We start from the raw sequence: 6,000 nt of genomic DNA, 5'->3' as shown, positions 1-6,000 counted from the left end.
AAGAGTCTGATGAGTCTGATTTTGCTTAAGACATACTGGTTATTATAGACCAATTTATGCTGACTGATGCATTTACTTCGCTTACTTCGCGGACATAAAAGGCTGTATCATTCCATGCCAGAGTGCTGAGTTTTGTAACTTGCAAAGTGCTGCTTCAATATTTTTAATGCTTCAACACATTTAATCATATGGTTGGTGTCTCTTCGATAGCCTACCCCAGTTTGTCAAACAGTCCATGCATAGCTTCAAAAACTATTGTACCCATGAAACATTTAGACCATGGAAAAACTGGGGGGGGTGAAATTTACCACAAGTCATATATTTGTGTTTGGTTCATTTGGTGTCAAGTTGTCTACTCACTTCATTCTCATTTTGACGACAACACTTCCAACCTGCAGGCAGAAAGGAAGCAAAAACCCAATGCATAATGACGTAATATCATATTCGGAGCTGCGAAATCGAAGAATTCGAAACGAACTTCCCCAGCGTTCTATTTGGAGCACGCGCCGGCTGACGTACGTGAACAGCGCGCGCGTCCAACTCCCTTGAGAAAGAAGAGCGTGAACGCGCCTCTATCCTCCTCGCTGCTACAGTGAATGCGGGCATCCAGACGCCTGACTGAGTGCGGCGGTTCTTTACCGAGAGCTCGGATGCCAATGCATGGAAAGGGGTTCTGCCGAAGCCGAAAAGGAGAGAAGGCAAATGTATTTTCACACGAACGCTCAGGTGTAAGTGATGCTACTGCAAGTTGAAGTCCTGGAAGTAAAACCGCAGCAGATTGGGAATAAACGGATAGATCGGCGTTCCCCGTTCAGAGCGCACTGTGCGTTTGGAATACAGAGACGCAGCGTGGAATTACTGGAGCCCTGTTTGTGAACTAAAGTCAATTCGTTTTCTACCGCATTTGATTTATCGCACTTTTCTTGTGTCCCTTCTTTGTTTTCGCTTCTTTTTTATTTGATTCGGTTTATTGTTTCTCCCCTTCTATTCTAATGTTATTTAGTATCTGCCCTTTTCAGTTTTTTATTTTCTCATCCTCTGAAAATACTCGGATTCGTTTTTGCGGGGGTAGATTGTGGTAAAAGATACTCAATCTCAAACTGAGACGTGTCATGGATGGCAAATTGTATTTGCATCTACGGAACAAATCGGGGAATATAGAATAACTACTGCTGACAGAGACAAGGTATGTCAGTGCTTATATATATTTTTAATATCCATATGTTATAACTGTTATTGCGTTGCTTCGCAATCTGTGCATTTGAATGGTCTAAAAAGACTAGCGTATTATCATAGACCGACCACTCTGAATACATTTACTTACTAGTCCTTTTAAGTTGGAATAGCCTATGTAAAAGTATCGCCTGTGAATTTGAACCAAATCTCTTTTTTTTTTCTCTCTTCAGAATCAAGTGTAGCCTATTATCCTTATAAGCAGCATTCAGAACAGAAATGCTTTCAGGATCGAGGTCTCTGTTGCCTTTCCTATTCATGCCTCGACCATAAACTTACAGAGAAAATGTATTTTTATACCAATCAGACCACGTTCATGGTGAGCTTGCCTTGAGTGACATGATCAACCAGTGTACGTCTCACTGGAAAACTGTAAGTAGAAACATTATGTTGAAGGTTGCGTCTCGTTTTCGCCTACAGCTGTATGTTCTTTTGGGTTTTCGTCATTGTGTTCATATCGACGTTTAAATACCGTCTCTACTGTCACCGCGCGACTGTAATGTTATTTGAAGGTGATACAACTGTGATTTGGCGCCTTTAACGGCGCAGCTTAAAATAGAATTCAGTTTATATCAATAACCGACACACTGATAATCGTTTAGTCAATAAGCCAATGCAGCTGTCTTTCAATTAACATTCACGACCAGGCTTTATGCTAATTAATCAAAGCAAGATTTGTCCGTACAGGTCTGCGGCTGTGAGGAAGAGCAGTCGCCCATCTGTTGAACGCGTCTTCACAACTGCTCTTTCAGCGCCGTTTGTTCTGGAGCCACTAACGATAATATATTCTGCGCTAATACCCTGATCTAAATTTACATTTATCTTCAGATACCACCACTTTAAGTATATTTTACAAGAGTAGACGTCCTTTGATGTAAGAGTCTGTTATGGAATGAAGCGCACACGGACGGCACGCGCATTAACCCTTTAATAGGCACGAACATGAAACTGCATTGCTATTTTCCGACACATTAGAACTGAAATAATAAAGCAATTTTTTTCCCAAAATAATGCGTTGGAGTTAAAATATAACATGTCAAAGACTTATTGTGATCCATGCCACGAGGCCCCACCCACAAGATGTGACGTCGAGTACAAGCGTTTTTTATTTATCCACCTTATTTTATTTTTTTTTTAGACCAGAAGCTATTACCTGTGAATGTGCCATACATCTATTTAATTAGCAGATATGTGTAAATGATAAGAATAAAAAAGTGTAGTAAACATAAAACTATTTTCACGGCAAAGGAATGTTACGAAAATGCACCACCTCTTACATTAAAAATAAGGTCAACAGTGAAATAGTATGGCAAACAGTGATGTTACTTTGGACAATCTCATTATGTTTTTTATTTTATTTTCTGTGCTGAATTTTTTTTCAGTTGAACGTTCTATTTTTGTCATGAACTTGTAAATTTGGTGCGCTGAAGCAAGCTGAAGCTGAAGCAAGTCCAAATTAAAAGTAGCATATAGCCTATATTTTTGGCATATCTTTTTTTTAACTTAAATCAACATTGGAGTGTGTGATACTTTGATTGCACCAATTATGATTGTGTGCGAATGCATCAACGCTGACTCTACGCCACATTAAAAATCAGTGGATTCACACAGCTTGATGCGGCTCCTATGTAGAGAAAAATCGTTGTAGATGGGGAAATTTAACTATAATTGGCTCAAAATGCCGTGAGGGGGCCCTCTGTGCTGCAGGGGTGTCCCGTGCGCCTGTGGTAAAGGATAGGAACATTTACCTCAAGGTCAGTGGCCTTCTCACAGCATGTTGCCATATTACTTTTAGATAAAGGTGGCAAGTTGACACCATAGTTTGTTTGTCCTGAATATTTGCAGGAAATTTCATTTTAAATATGTTTACCCCCCCCAGCCTCTCAAAAGTCTCCCAGGATACAGACACCATTTAAGGGTTAAGCTTGGCTGATTAATGAGAAATAAAACCGGTCTACAGGCTGCTGGGGATAATACCTTTAGTGTGATGTGTGAGAGAGGCATTTATGCTAAGTTGATCAGTTTATGTCTATTTATGCCTGGCATGCAATGCAGTTGGATTCACTGTACTGTACTGAACCTGTAGCTGTGTGATAACAAGGATTGAATTAGGTCTCTCATGCACTGCTAGATGAAAATGAACAGCGTGAACATGTACGGTAATGTTTCCTTTAATGCGATGGTTCCGAACCAAGGAGACTCTGTACACTTCCAAGCTGCAAGATGAGTTTTATTTAAAATATTTAAAACAAGTTGTATCGAAATGATCCAACTTTACTAAAAAGCTAAGATATGTAAATTTAAATCATATTTTAACTTTGCTGAAAATGCACAGCAGAGCTCTCTCTCTCTCTCTCTCTCTCTCTCTCTCTCTCTCTCTTTACATAGATTTATGTGTGAGTTTCTTTCAGCAATCATTTTAGCAGTGATACTTTAGCATGCTAGCATTTTAGCATGGTAAAACCCTTTCTGAAAAAAAAATGTTATGCAGAACCCATATGTTTGCATCTGAGGTCTTATGGAGGGATTTAAGTATATTATATTCAGCATAGTCTGTCTGATTTTTCATGGTGTGGAATTAACTCCCGGGTGTCTGTCAGAATACTGCAGATGAATGCTTTAATAAATTGTTTTAGCACAATGAAGACTCAAAAGACTGTTGGGTGCAGTAAACTAGGTGTTGGGCACAGACAATATTTCTGATCTAACAGTTGGGAAATCATGGGAAATCCCATGAGCCCAGCGCTGAGATTACATTGAAGCATATCATTCTGCATCCGGGATGCGCATAAGTGGTTTTGTGCCGCTGTGTATTGAACCATTCTCATGAGGACTTTGGTAGCTTTGTTCAATACAAGGTTATAGTTATTTGTTGACTGGCCTTATTAAAGAGCTGCACTTACTGTACAGTAGTGTCTGAAACATGTCTGATTGGGGTCTGGTAGGGATGATGCAGGCGTATTGTATAGAGTTTCCTGAACACAGACACTGTACTTGTTTAGACAACCAACTGACTAATCAATTATGAAAATATGGAGTTTTAATTCCACAGCTGCCCACTCCTGTACACACTGTCCCGTACAATGAATTTCTTCCTGCTTGCTTAAAGTCCCATTACTGGCATCTTTTTATTTATTGTATTGGCACTTAGCATAACCAAATTAATTTGTCAAGTGTACATAAAGCTGTCTTTTCAGCACATTTAATATCAAAAAGATCCGTTGCATATTGGTAACACTTTACAAAAAAAGTCTTATTTGTTAACATGAACTCAGCAATATATTTTTATAGCACATATTAACCTTAGTTAATGTTAGTTAATAAAAATAAAGTTGTTCATTGCTTGTTCATGTTAGTTCACAGTGTATTAACAGATTAATGTTTACAGATACAACTTTTGATTTTGAAAAGGAGTTAGTAAATGTAGAAATTAACATTAATATTAATAAATGCTGTGGAAAACTGTTCATTGTTCATTCATGTTAACACATTAAACCTAAAGTGCAAAGTGTTACCCATATAATATTTGTTTTAGCCTAATTTGACCTCTTTGAAGAGTATTTCGGAACCAGCTAATATATGAACGAAAATGTTTTTAAAAATGTATTAGTATTACTAGATATTAGATATTTAATTATGCATGCTTATTTTACCCTTTTTTGCATTTGGATTACATTTGCCATCATCTAATTCTCACTTAAAATTAATTTTTAATAACGGTAATAGTTTTAAATAGTACAATTTTATTTAAATCTTCAGAAAATGTCAAAATAAATATCAGTTTTTCATACTGTACATTATATTGTCGTGATGCATAAATTCACTTGCAGCATTTAAAATGCATGTTTTTTGTATCAAATTTTAATATCAGACGTTTATTGGTTATCAGCCATAACAAAATTATTGAACACTGGTGCATCCCTATGCAAGATCCGTAATAATTTTTTATTAATTTGTTTAATTTATTTATTTGTATTAAACATGCATGGCTGGATTTCATGCTAAAATGTCATCAAAGAGGGGGCTTGAATATTGTCTTTGACAACGTGAGGCCTTTGCTCTGATATATCTGTTGCCTTTGAAAAGCAGAAGGGATATCGCTGGCTGTGCAGGAGCTGCGTGATCCTGTAAGAGAGACTGATGCTCCTCACCGTCTCCTGCATGTGAAGGGGTGTAGAGAACTGCATATGGACCGTGAGCCAGGCAACAGCTTGGTCTTGCCTGGTTGAGTGGTCCCTGGTCGTCGCATTGTTTCAGAAAAATACCCCTTCCGCTTTGGCCCATACGCCAACCCCTCTTGTACGTGTTCATGCGCCACCTCACTGAAAATATGATGTATCAGGTTTAGGCAGTGAGATAAAGCACAATGTTTTAATTCTTGCAAACACTGTCACCTCACATTCACCGGCTGAGAAAGCCCTGGTGAGCAATACCGCCTGACAAATGCGCTTTAGCCTCTTGTCTGTGCTTCGGCAGGCTTTCCTGTCTGTCGTCCTCCAGCACAGCTGCCTTTATCTGTTATCAGCTCTCGGCTGATATCAGAAACGTGATCATTCAGGAAAGCCAAATCTAGTTCGGCTTCCATTGTTCATGTCGTGGTATAATGCTGGAAGTCTGCGTTTCGAGGCACAGATGCTGCGATCAACAGGGTGCCTCTGGCTTCTACCCATCTTCATGTGTCAATATTTGTAGTGGGCCATTTTGTGTGCAGGGCCCTTAAAGCTGAATCGATTTGTTGAAAATGACTCTAATGCGTGAGTGTTACCA

General features: G+C 38.8%; 1 protein-coding gene across 3 annotated transcripts in view; it reads left to right on the top strand.

The window, feature by feature from the left end:
- The first annotated feature begins 365 nt into the window (after positions 1-365).
- The window catches only part of adgrb2 (adhesion G protein-coupled receptor B2), a 293,767-nt gene continuing 288,132 nt past the window's right edge, over positions 366-6,000 (top strand). For all 3 annotated transcript variants that reach the window (XM_016530376.1, XM_016530377.1, XM_016530375.1), the window contains exon 1: positions 366-1,186. The gene's annotated coding sequence lies outside the window, so the exon portion shown is untranslated. The remainder of the gene's footprint in view (positions 1,187-6,000) is intronic.

Source organism: Sinocyclocheilus rhinocerous, unplaced genomic scaffold, assembly GCF_001515625.1.
Source record: "Sinocyclocheilus rhinocerous isolate Xijiao unplaced genomic scaffold, SAMN03320098_v1.1 scaffold781, whole genome shotgun sequence".
NCBI classification, from domain to species: Eukaryota; Metazoa; Chordata; class Actinopteri; order Cypriniformes; family Cyprinidae; genus Sinocyclocheilus; species Sinocyclocheilus rhinocerous.
The sequence above is the reverse complement of the archived record's forward strand: the minus strand, read 5'-3'. Positions and strand labels throughout refer to the sequence as shown.